This window comes from Stenella coeruleoalba (genome assembly GCF_951394435.1).
Source record: "Stenella coeruleoalba genome assembly, chromosome: 5".
Lineage (NCBI taxonomy): Eukaryota > Metazoa > Chordata > Mammalia > Artiodactyla > Delphinidae > Stenella > Stenella coeruleoalba.
In genome coordinates, this window is record NC_137150.1 from 3,227,218 (window position 1) to 3,241,316 (window position 14,099).

Sequence of the window (14,099 nt, forward strand, 5' to 3'; positions counted from 1 at the left end):
CGCATTACTCCAGTTACCATTATTGCATAACACTGTACTTCAAATGTCAACATGTAAAACACCATCATTTTATTTTGCTCCCAGATTCCGTGGGTCAGGAATTCAGGCAGAGCTTGACTGGGACAGACGGTCCCACTGGGGGTCATGCAAGAGGCTGCAGTCAGATACTGGCTGAAACCCCAGGTATCTGCAGGTTCAACTGGGCTACACGTCCGAGATGGTTCACTCACACAGCCGGCAGCTGACGCTAGCCATCGGAGGGGAGCTCAGTGGGGGCTATTGACCAAAGAGCTTCCCCATGGCCCCTCCACTGTGGCAGTCCCAGGGTAGCTGGACTCCTTATACAGATCAAAGCTCCAAATGCAGTCATCCCAGCAGCCAAGGTGGAAGTTGCATGGCTTTTGATGACGTAACCTTGGAAGTGACAGATTATAACCGAGCAGGACCCTAGGAGGCCTTCCCAGAATAGACCCTCCCCACCCATGTCCTCCGCCTGCCTTTTGTCTGTAGAAAAACTTTAGTCAAAGAATAAATTTAATCCGAGAAGTGAGCAAATGTAGACAGAAAGGAAAAACAGTCAAGCAAGACAAAATAATAATAGTTTAGCCATTAAACAAAGTCAAGGACCTTTAGTTCTTCCCCCAGGACTATAGAGAATATTCTGAGCCGAGTCCTTTGAGCTGTTTTGCAGGTACTGAAAACCCCACCAGGTGGAGGAAGTTAACTGCTGCCCACAGGCATGTAGACCTCAGACCGGTTGGAACCAGAAGGCTGACGATGCCGACTCCCCATTACCTCACCACCAACCAATCAGAAGAATGTCCACGAGCTGACCACGCCCTGCTCCTTGAACACCGTAAAACTCCTCACGACCCCCTCCAGGGCGGGGCACACAGTCTTGAGGGCATGAGCCCGCTGTGTTCTCCTTTGCCTGGCAAAGCAATCAAGCTCTTTCTACTTCACCCAAAACTCTGTCTCCGTGTTTCTATTCGGCACCAGTGAACAGAGGCCAAGTTCTGGCAACAGGATCACTTTTCTCCTATTCTATTGGTGAAAGCAGTCACAAGCCTGCCTAGATTCTAGGGAAAGAATCCATAGATCCCCACGTCTCAATGGGAGGTGTGTCAAAAATTTGCAAATGAGACTTTAAAACCACCCCAATTACTACGGATACTCCCACGGAAATCTGTAACCAAAAGTTACCCCTGAGGCCAACACTGCTGCTGCCGTGGTCCACGTCTGGGTCCACCTCCAAGTGCAGAGGGCAGTTCCGGGGTTGCTGACCGTGACCCACTGCAGGGGCTCAGGCCGCTCTGTCTCACAGCCTGAGGGCTTTCTCTGGGGTGTGGGAAGGAGCTCAGCCCTAAGGTAACCCCCAACCAAGAAGAGACAGAGTCGGTGGGTAAATACCCAACTTCCTGTCCTTCTGGGGAGACAGTTCCGAGGCACTTTCAGGTGGTCCCCAACACAACGGTGTGGCGGCCAGCTCACAAGCACACCCTGTACAGGCTTCCCTCCTGTCCCTCTCCGGCTCTTCCTGGTCACTTCTGCCTCCTCGCATCCCTTCCCAGTACCCAACTTCCTGTTCTCGGCTTTTAGGAGGATGCAAACGAAAACACTCGCTACATGTGTCCTGGCGAGAAAACCCTGAGCATCCTTGCAACAGATGTTCTGAAAGTCCTTCCCCAGCCCAAATTGCTGCTATTGTCATCATCCATTTCATGAACTGGGTCATGAGAAGGTCTGAGACTGCCCTGCGTTCTCAAAGAAGTCACAGGGTAAAGCCAAAATCACCCCCATGCCGGGGGGCGGGGGGTGGGGGGACAACCAAGTTTCCCTTAGCGGATCCCACCTTCCCAATGAAAGAAAGCACTCGTTGCACCTAAAAGCCGGGCCTCCCTGAAAGCAGCCATAAAAGTGAGCACTGAACAATGGTCTAAAGCCTGAAAAGAAATTAAGCAAGATTGAAAATAAATAGATCCCGGTAAAATCTAAACTTTCATAGCCAGCAAACTTCAGGCAATTACGATTTCTGCCGTGAAGGGTGGGTTTTATGGATGGATTTTATTTTATTCTTTCGCTTCTCATCCTTGCCTCCTGGAAAGCTATGCTCTGGAATTAGCGTATCAGATGAATCAGCCTTCCCTGGTCTCGCAGGATCTCTTATAACTAGCTTTGTAACATAATGCAGAAGTGGCTGTGCGCAGAGCTCAGAAGAGTGAGAAAATCCATCTAGAGCCGTTGCCAGGAGTTCCAGCGTTTTCTCAAGCTTAGCTGGCTAATTCAATTTCTTGGCATAATCAAGAATGGGTCCCTAGATCCACCAGGCCTTTCTGGCTCCCCTTAGGTTGGAAATGTCTCGAGAACCTTCCATTTCTCTGGAGCCTTCTCTTATGTCCTACCTGAATGAAAGAAGTGTAGTCACAGAAGTGACAGAAGTTTCTCATGTGTCCAGCCTTGGATCGGAGCGGGAGTTTAATACATCCATGCCAGCCACCCCCAAAACTTCTTAACTCCCACTGACTGTTACCAACAGAAGTAACAAAACTGCCTGGGAGACAGCAACCTGGTTGTTTTCTTGAAAGAACTCCAGAGACCAAATTATACAATTTCTAACACTGGGCTATTCAGGGGCCTGGTAAACACAGAAACCACAAGAGGGAAGGGAAGGAAAGAGAGACCGGAGCAGGATGTCTGCCCTAATTCCGCATTCGCTTTGCTCTGCTCTGTTTTATAACAATGTCAGCTCTATGGAATAAAATCAAATGTGGTGTCTGCGTCTTTAAAGCCCAGGCAGTTTGGGCAATAGATAGGTTGCCATGGCAACCTGTAATTCTACTGTCAACTAAATTGAAAAGCAACAATAGAAAATCCCTAGCAAACAAAGTGTGCTACCTCTCAATGACAATTATCTGTTTATTACAGTCTGGCTTTGAGTGCTGAAAAAGACAAACACCTAGAATCCTTGGCCATGTGTGAATGAAGCAGGCTATTGTTTTTTTCTTTTTTCTTTCAAAAGCTCTCAGACAGAAAAGAAGAAAACAAACAAACAAGTTTCTGAGAGAGTTTAGATGTCAAGCCTCTGCTGTGGCCCCAGAAGAATGTTCCCAGTACACACACACTGCACGAAAGAAGCAAGCCGGATTAGGCAATTCAGAAATGTATGGCAACGGGAAGGGGTAAGACCTCAGCCAGTAAGTGTGCTACATCAGACTTGCTTGAAAAAAGGCCTAAGACCCTACTAAGCCTCCACATGTGTGCTTTGCACACCAAAAAGAGATTTTAAGATTATAACCCCAGGGGACTTCCCTAGTGGTGCAGTGGTTAAGAATCCACCTGCCAATGCAGGGGACACGGGTTCCAGCCCTGGTCCAGGAAGATCCCACATGCCGCGGAGCAACTAAGCCCGTGTGCCACAGCTACTGAGCCTGTGCTCTAGAGCCCGCGAGCCACAGCTACTGAGCCCACGTGCCGCAACTACTGAAGCCTGTGCGCCACAACTACTGAGCCTATGCTCTAGAACCCACGAGCCACAACTACTGAGCCCGCATGCCACAGCTACTGAAGCCTGCGTGCCTAGAGCCTGTGCTCCGCAACAAGAGAAGCCACTGCAATGAGAAGCCCGCGCACTGCAACGAAGAGTAGCCCCTGCTCGCCGCAACTAGAGAAAGCCCGCACACAGCAACGAAGACCCAATGCAGCCAAAAATAAATAAATTTATTTATTTAAAAAAAAAAGATTATAACCCCAATAAAACATCAAAAAGCTCCTCCACAAATAGTCAATCAATTTAAACAACCTTTATTGAAAGCCTACTGGGGCATTTTGTAAGACACTCGAGCTACAAGAACAGGGAAGGACTTCCCTGGCGGTTCCGTGGTTAAGACTCCATGCTTCCACTGCAGGGGACGCGGGTTCAAACCCTGATCAGGGAACTAAGATCCCACATGCTGCATGGTGCGGCCAAAAAATAAAAACCAGGGAAGACCCGATCTCTGACCTCTATAAGCTCACGATCGGGGAATGAGGGGGTGGGGGAAACATACATAAATTATATGACCAGGTTTCCCAAGTGTTACAGGCTGAATCATGTCCCCCCAAAACTCCATATGTTAAGTCCTAAGCCACAGTACCTCAGAATGTAACCATATTTGAAGATATGGTCCTTAAAGGAGTAATCATATTAAAACAAGGTAATTAGGGTAGACCCTAACCCAATCTGACTGGCATGTTTATATGAAGAAGAAATTTTGGACACAGACAAGTACGGGAGGAAAATGTTGTGAAGACACAGGGAGAAGGCGGCCGTCTAGAAGCCCAGGGGCAAGGCCTGGACAGAGCCTTACCTCGCGGCCCTCAGAAGGAACCAACCCTGCTGACACTTTGATCTCGGACTTGCAGCTTCCAGAACCGTGAAAAATGAATTTCTGTTGTCACCACCCAGTCTGTGGTACTTTGTTACAGCAGCCCTAGCAAACTAATACTCCGAGCTATATTCTAGAGTAGCGGTCCACAACCGTTTTGGCACCAGGGACCGGTTTCGTGGAAGACAATTTTTCCACAGACGGGACGGGGAGGGGGAATGGTCCAGGCGGTGATGCGAGCGATGGGGAGCGATGGGGCAGCGGCAGGTGAAGCTTCGCCCACTCACCCGCCACTCACCTCCTGCTGCGCGGCCCGGTGCCTAACAGGCTGTGGACCGCTAACAGCCCACGGCCTGGGGGTTAGGGACCCCTGTTCTAGAGTAGTGGTGCACAATTGTTTTGCTGAATCAGAGTCGCCTGGCGGATTTTTTAAAACAGACTGTTAGGCTCCAGCTACAGAGTTTCTGATCCAGGAGTTCTGGGGGGACTCTAGAACCTGCAATTTTTTTTTTTTTTTTTGCCACACCACACGGCTTGTGGGATTTTAGTTCCCCAACCAGGGATCGAACCCAGGCTTTCAGCAGTGAGAGCGAGAAGTCCTAACCACTGGACCGCCAGGGAATTCCCTGGAACCTGCATTTCTAACGTGTTCTCAGGTGATGCTGCTGCTGCCGGTTTGAGCACTCCTCCCTAAGAACCACTGTTTTATGGGTACAAATTCAAGATAAAGGCTATATGTAACCTGGCAGAATCAAGACAAGAGACCTCTTGATTCCCACCTGCCCCGAGACTAAAACAGGAAGTTTTCAAACCTGAGCTTCACACCAAGGTGCAGGAACAGGAGATGCCCAGGTATGCTCACCCCACTGGAGGACACAGTCAAAAAGCTGCACCTTACAGCAATCCCAAACCTTGGGAAACAGTAACCCTGTCCACTACTAAAACACGGCCATGAATGAGTCCTGGGTTCTGATCAATAAGACCGGCAATCCTCCCTGCATTGAGAAGGTCGTCAGGAGGGTAGATGGGGAATGCAGTTCAATCCTCCCTGTGTTACCAAACCCAAGTTCGTGTGCCCAACACACAGTGAGGCCAAACAAACTGAAACATCGGAGTCTGGAGCAGAGGAAGGTTTATCGTAGAGCCAAGCAAGGAGAATGGGTGCCTTGTGCCCCAAAAAACCCGAACTCCCCAAAGGGATTCAGCAAAGCATTTTTAAAGGCCAGGTGAGGAAGGGGCGTGGTTGGTTGTTGCAGACTTCTTGGTGTCAGAATCCTTTGTTCTTGCAGCTGTCCATGTAGGTCAGGTCACGATGTTCCTGTAAACCTCCAAGACAAATGTTATTCTCTATTCTGCTTTTTATCTCTGTATGAATGGAAAAGCATTATACCCTCAAAGGTCAGAGCCTTGAGAATGGGCTCTATATTTCAGGCTCTAGGCAACATTCTTTCATTCTTTTTTTTTTTTTTTTTGGCTGCGATGCGCGGCATGCGGGATTTTAGTTCCCCGACCAGGGATCGAACCCGTGCCCCCTGCAGTGGAAGCGTGGAGCCCTAACCACTGGACCGCCAGGGAAGTCCCTAGGCAACATTCTTAACTCAAAGCAGAAGCAATAGAATACAAAAGTTGTAAAAGAAACAGATCTAATATGGAGTCAGATTTTTTCTTCACTATTACACCTGCCTTGAGAAGGTCGTCAGGAGAGTAGATGTGCGACAGAGGTGTTGTCTCCCATCCAACCAGAGGCTGAAGACTGCAGGGAGGGGACAAAAGAATTCCTCTCTTGCCCTCCCTACAACCCAAGCTACTTACTGGGCCTCTGCCCCCGAGTCACACTTTAAAGTCTCAAGCCTATCCCTCCTCTGGCTGTGCCCCTCTCCTCGGCCAAGTATGCCCAGAACCCATCCTAGCTTCTAGATCAGCTCCAGATCTGAACCCCCTGCCCGCATGGCCCTGGGCTGCTTCCCAGGCCTGCACAAGCCTCTTTCCTTGGATGACACAGCCGAACTACACTGCCAGTATCCAAAGCTCTGGGCCCCGGGGATGGTGAAGGGGGATGAGCAGAGCTTGGACCTAGGAGCCAGGGTGTGTGAGAGGCTGAGCAGTGCATTGGTACCTGGGGTGGAAGGAGCCCTAAACTGCAGCATTTACCGATTTCCACAGTTATCAACACTCCCACTGGGGACAATTTCAAGATACCAATGTGAAGTCAACAGGCTCACCAAATTCCCGAAAAAATAGCTCCTCTTGCTATGGGACAAAGGCGGGAGTGGGCAAAGGACAGGGACAGGCTAGTGGCCTTCGTTTGTATTTTTGCCCCAGCCCTGCATATATTAGAGGTAAGCCAAGAGCATCATTTCTGCATCGACAAGGATGCTGCTCTGGGCACGACTGATTGTAGCTATCAGTGATAAGCTCACAAAGGAGGACACTTCCTCCCTAACAGGGTTCCATGCAGAAGACAGTATTGTTGGTTGCCTACCCGACAGCCATTCTCCAACCCCTTGTTCTTTCTGGGAGAGACTGCTGCTCTCTACAGAGGGTGAAAGACACTACATACCAGCTTTCCAGGCTCCTTTGCCACATGAGACCCACCAGCCAGTGGCAGCTGAGACGTGAAGTCTGCTGGGGCCTCCTGAGAAAGGTTCCCCCTTAATAATCAAGAGGAAGGTCTCTTCTTCTCTGGACACAGTGCTTCTGTTGTGATGCCTGATGGTGGTGTCCTCTTGCAACGTTACAAACATGCACAAGATGACAAAGAAGGATCTGAAGCTCCTGGGTTTGGTTTTGTTTTTATTAATTGTGATAAAATACACATATCATAAAATTAACCATTTTTAAGTGTATAGTTCAGTAGTGTTAAGTACAATCACATTGTTGTGCAACCAATCTCCAGAACTTTTTTCTTATCAGTATTTTTTGAAGTATAGTTTATTTACAATGTTGTGTTAATTACTGCTGTACAGCAACGTAATTCAGTTATACATATATATATATATACATTATTTTTAATATTCCTTTCCATTATGGTTTATTACAGGATATTGAATATAGTTCCCTGTGCTATAGAGTAGGGCCTTGTTGTTTATCCATCCTATATATAATAGTTTGCATCTGCTAATCTCAAACTCCCACTCCGTCCCTCTCCCAATCCCCACCCCTTGGCAATCACTAGTCTGTTCTCTATGTCCTTGATTCTGTTTCTTTTTCATAGATAGGTTCATTTGTGTCATATTTTAGATGCCACATATAAGTGATATCATATATTTGTCTTTCTCTTTCTGACTTACTTATCATGATAGTCTCTAGGTCCATCTATGTTGCTGCAAATGGCATCATTTCATTCTTTTTTATGGCTGAGTAATATTCCATTGTATATATGTACCACATCTTCTTTATCCATCCGTCAATGGACATTTAGGTTGCTCCCATGTCTTGCCTATTGTGAATAGTGCCGCTATGAACATAGGGGTACATGTATCTTTTTGAATTATAGTTTTGTCTCCAGAACTTTTTTCATCTTGCAAAACTAAAACTCTGAAATGCCTCTCCATCCTGCCCCTCCTTCATCTGCAGGCAACCACCATCCTACTTTCTATCGCTATGAATGTGGCCACTCTAAAGTACTTCATATAAGTGGAGTTATACAGTATTTGTCATTTTGTGATGCTTACACTCAGTGTAAGGTTCATCCCAGTTGTGGCATGTGTCACATGTTGTGTATCCATTCAGACGTCAGTGAACACTCGGGTTGCTTCCACCATATTTGGCTACCATGAATAATGCTGCTATAATCTGGATGTACAAATACCTTTTCAAGACGCTGCTTTCAATTCTTTGGGGTATAATCCCAGAAGCGGCATTGTTGGATCTATGGCAATCCTATTGTTAGGACTGCCATACTGTTTCCACAGCAACTGCACCATTTTACATTCCCACCAACAGTGCACAATACTTCCACATCCTCATCAACACTTATTTTCTTTTTTTGTTTTCCTGTTTGTGTGATGATAGCCAATCTAATGGGTGTGAGGGGTACTCGAGTTCTTTTTTTTTTTTTTTTTTTTTTTGGTACGCGGGCCTCTCACTGCTGTGGCCTCTCCCGTTGCGGAGCACAGGCTCCGGCCGCGCAGGCTCAGCGGCCATGGCTCACGGGCCCAGCCGCTCCACGGCGTGTGGGATCCTCCCGGACCGGGGCTCGAACCCGCGTCCCCTGCATCGGCAGGCGGACTCCCAACCGCTGCGCCACCAGGGACGCCCGGTACTCGAGTTCTTGATGGCACTTGGAGCCACTGAACCAGCCTGGAACTGCCCTGCCTCCAGAGGTCTTTAGCAGGAAATAAGTAATAACTATCCTTACTGTTTTACTCCCTTTTCCGTAGGTCTTAAGCATCTTCTAATTGATGCACTGCTCCTTCTATGAGACCTCAAACAAAAAGGATTAATTTATGATTTAATTCTGTTTCTCATGCTTTCCGTTATGTGCTGCTTTCTGCACTCTTGGAACCTAATTCTACCCCAGGGTCAAGCAGTGCTATAGAGCTACTACAAATACAAAGGAGTGCTCATAAAACCCATAATAACCCCAAAACTGGAAACAGCCCAGATATTCATCAATAGGAAAAATAAACTGTGGTACATCCATACAAAGGAATACTATTCAGCAATAAATAGGAACATATAGTTTTAGAACAGGTTAATCTAATCTATAGTAGAAGAAATCAGAGCTTAGTTACTGTCTCCGTAGAGGTGAGGATTGCCTGGAAAGGGGTCTCAGGGGACTTTTTGGGGTGACAGTAATGTTCTATACCTCAGTTGGGTTTGGGGTTGCACAGGGAGACTGCATTTGTCAAACAGAGTGATGAATGTACCTAAAGATGTGTGCATTTCATTGTCTATAAATTTTACATCAAAAGAACAAACTGTAAATTAATATTCAACTCTAGCAAACTATATGCAAGCTGAAAATTTTAGGGGGCAGTTTACTGATGACTGCAATTTACTTTATTATTTTTTTGAAACCCAAGATGGACTGATGGATAGATATGTAATAAACAAGGACAAAATAGTGGTAAAATACAGGTGGTAGGTGTCTGGGTGTTCCCTGTAAAATTCTTTTGACTTCACCAGTTAAGGGTGTTGGAAAGTGACAGTAGGCAAAATTTGGGTTTTACATTGTAAAGATTTCCCTGATTTCCTTGAGGGCTGGAGTAAAATTAGAAGGATTTAGGGGAACCCGCATACACTGTTGATGGGAATGTAAATTGATACAGCCACTATGGAGAACAGTATGGAGGTTCCTTAAAAAACTAAAAATAGAACTACCATACGACCCAGCAATCCCACTACTGGGCATATACCCTGAGAAAACCATAATTCAAAAAGAGTCATGTACCACAATGTTCATTGCAGCACCATTTACAATAGCCAGGACATGGAAGCAACCTAACTGTCCATCGACAGATGAATGGATAAAGAAGATGTGGCACATATATACAATGGAGTATTACTCAGCCATAAAAAGAAATGAAATTGAGTTATTTGTCATGAGGTGGATGCACCTAGAGTCTGTCATACAGAGGGAAGTAAGTCAGAAAGAGAAATACAAATACCGTATGCTAACGCATATATAAGGAATCTAAAAAAAAAAAATGATCATGAAGAACCTAGGGGCAAGACAGGAATAAAGACACAGACCTACTAGAGAATGGACTTGAGGACATGGGGAGGGAGAAGGGTAAGCTGGGACAAAGTGAGAGTGTCATGGACATATATACACTACCAAATGTAAAACTGATAGCTAGTGGGAAGCAGCTGCATAGCACAGGGAGATCAGCTCGGTGCTTTGTGACCAGCTAGAAGGGTGGGATAGGGAGGGTGGGAGGGAGGGAGATGCAAGAGGGAAGAGATATGGGGATATATGTATATGTATAACTGATTCACTTTGTTATAAAGCACAAAGTAACACACCACTGTAAAGCAATTATACTCCAATGAAGATGTTAAAAAATAAAATTAAAAATTAAAAATAAGTAAATAAATAAATAAAATTAAATGCCACATTAAAAAAAAGTAGTTTCTAATTATTTTAACTACATAGTTATGATTGCCACAAATAATATAAATTACAATGATATAGTGTAAATTTTACACTATATTAATTAATTAATTAAGTAATTAATTAATTAATGTGTTATTGACTATACTAGATGACACAATGAAATGCTTATTTGCTTGAACCCATATGTAGACTCCTAGCAGCTACAACATTGAACTGACACAGGTGTTTTGTATTGTAATTCAAAAACCACAGATGTCCTTGCCATAATGAATGGTATTCCAAAATGAGGAAATAAATCTTGGTCTGGTTTTGCCTTGAAAAAAAAAAAGGATTTAGGGGAAGAGGTAAGAGAATCAACTACAAAAAACTTCACGCTCTTTTACACTTTTACTACAAAACCTACATTTCTGTTAGGATCGAAAACTGGAAAGCGCTGCTGTGCAGGAAAGGTCTGGTCTTGAGCATCCCGCGTTCCCCTAGCACTTGAGGACCGCCTGGAGCAGACAGGTCAGCCCGGCGCCCCCTGCCGGGCGCTCCTGACATTGCTCCTGCTCTGGGCACCCGCTCTAGCTTCGCAGGAACCTTGGGGGAAGGGAAACTCCTCGACACAACCCCCTCCCCGGCACACTTCTGCCCCTGAGCCTTGAGAGGTGACTCGGAGCTAATGGCGGGCGAGGGAGGACCATGGACAGACGGCAGGCCGGCAGGGCGCCAGTTCACCCCGCGTTAAGGTAGGTGAGGTGTCGCCCTTTAGCTGCAGGGTCTCTGCCCACCCCAATCCCCCACATTCTCCACTCTGGCCCTTCTTTCTCTTTTAACTGTGTTGTTTGCGTACCATCACATCACAGAGGTCGGCCCTGGAAGGGATGCTGGAGGGCGTAGTTCAATCCCCTCACTTCGCAGAGGAGCGCTGAACCCAGGACGGAAAAGGGAACCTCTAGAGACCACTGAGGATACGGAAGTTATTTTTACTGTCCAGAAGCATTAAGCCAATGATTCTTGCCCTCTGACGTAGAAGTTCACCTTGGACGATGCCGACACCAACTAGAACACTAAAGATCCTCCCTGTATGTTCTCGTCTGGGGGACCGGTGATGAGATACGGACTCGGTTACCTGTTGTCCCGTGTTTCAGATTCTCCTGAGGAAGCAGTGTCTGAAGGCTGAGGTCATCACTGAGTCAGTCTTTACTGACAGGGCAGTTTCTAGCTGAGAAGGCCTAAATCCAGAGTCGCCCCTCAGTGACTCCAGCCCAGAGGGCTTGTGAGAGACCCACCACCCAGGCTGAGCGGGCAGAAGACCCTCCAGGGCGCCTCACTGCCCCAGGGACAACTCCCGCTTTCTCCTCGTTCTATTTAATGGCAGGGACCTAGGGTCTGTATAGGCTTCACTGTCTGCAAAGTTTTTAACACACCTCATTTAGTCTTGCAGCCACTTGAGTTTACCCTTTTTACAGATGAGAGAAAATTTTACTTAGGGGTTGGGGGGATAACATTAGACTATTATGTACTGAATCCTTGCCTAAGAGCTTCCCCTTTACCCCTTCCCAAACAACCCACATCTGCAGAGATCAAAGTAGACCTACGAAAAACCACTCTGCCAAGGAGACCCCAAGCCCAGTGCCTCTCTGTTACACATAACAGCTGAGAACAGATTCTAAGGCCCAAATAGCTGGGTTTTGCAATCCGACTCTCTACTCAGTAGCTGTGTGACCTTCAATAAGTTACTGAAACTCTGAACGCTGGTTTCAGAATCACCTCTTGGGGTTAAGCAATAGTGGTGTGACGCTAATGTTTAACAACCAGCTCCCTGGGAAGGAAAAACATATGTGTGAGTGTGTATGTATTATTCTTACTGAAAGGCTATGCAGCACACAATATATAAACCATACAATACTCTTTACTGTAAATTCCATACAAACAATTAATTCTCATAGAATGCATTCTTTTATTTTTGCCAGAGTTGCAACTGACAAACAAGTATAGTTCTGGCATGAATGTTGATTGATATTTTAAGTATATTAATACAACAAAACAAACAATAAGAACTATGTTAGAACTTGACTTGTTTATCAGTAATATGAGAAACTTCTTTGCTGAATCAGATAATAGTTTTCAAGTACTGGACAATTTCTTCACTTCTCTGTGCCATTTGCAATGGTTAATGGCAACAGACTTTTAACCTGTATTATTAACATTTTCTCCATCACTTTCTTAAGTCTAGAAAATCAACAAAACAATAAATCAAGCCGTGATTCAGAGCATGTGCAGCTTTTCACGGTATAAATAATCCCTTGGCAGGGAGCTGGGAAGAGATGTGCAGGAACACAGCGTCATGAAGTATTCCCACCATACACATAACCCACCATACACATAAAGCATTAACAATAAACTTAGAAGAATTAGGAAGAGGCGAGCTTTGAGTATTCTCTTTCAAATATAACTCAACTGTAAGCTTATATGATTTAACTTTTAATAATGGCTGTGTTTCTAACAACCAGGTCCCTAAATTCCTGAACATGTCACACCAGACCTCAGGAGCCCCCAGAAGCCGGCCCCGGCACAGCACGGCTAGAACAGGAGCTGCTGGCATCCACCAGTGCAAGTGCTGTGACTGACAGCCACCTGCTGTACTGGCATACAACTTCACAACGCTGTCCGGATTAGTGCCCTGGATTTTCATGGAACCTCCCTTTACATTCGGATTAAAAAAAAATAAAAATCCTGAGACACAGATGTTCAATAAACGTAAGTAATGAAGAACTAAACCATCAGTCTATTCCTCAAAAATCCTGTCAGATAAAAGAGTTCAGAAAAAGAACAGCAATTGCAGGGGCAGGGGAGGGGCAAAAAGGTGATCGAGAGAATGGAAGTGTAGGTGCTTTCCACTTTTGGAAACTACCCTACTTGTGTTTAACTGCAGAATCTCTCAGGAAATGAAATGCCTCTTGTAGGAGGGAAAATTATAGATGAAAATTTACAAGCAAAGCAACAAAGTAATGGGGGGGTGGGGAAACTGCTGAGGTTAAGGGTAAGGAGGGTTCAGAGAAAAATGAAACAACAGAAGAGAAAACCGCTTACCTTCGAGACCTCAGAAGATCACACTCAATTCTAAAAAGATTTAGGAACGCCATATTCACCCCAGGTGTTTTGTATTGAGTTTTCTGAAAAACACCGATCTCACCCTCTTTAATAATTTGTTAAAATGTACGGGAGGGCTTCCCTGGTGGCGCAGTGGTTGAGAGTCCGCCTGCCGATGCAGGGAACACGGGTTTGTGCCCCGGTCCGGGAAGATCCCACATGGCGCGGAGCGGCTGGGCCCGTGAGCCATGGCCGCTAAGCCTGCACGTCCGGAGCCTGTGCTCCACAACGGGAGAGGCCACAGCAGTGAGAGGCCCACATACTGCAAAAAAAAAAAAAAAAAAGTAGGGGAAATGCTGACTTTGAGAGCATGATGACCTTCTGGGGAATGTGCCCCACATAGAGCGTTCTGGAGAGGTTCTGAGCTTCCTTGGAGGCTGCCCTCATGGGTCCTACACCCGTTCGACGCACTGTTGCTCTAAGTGGATCTACTACTCTGGTGTCTGAAAATCACCCCAAAGCCACCAACTTTCACACTGTGAAGAGCAACTCTGACTTTCACAGAGTTTTCTTACAGTTTTCGACAGAGTAAGAGT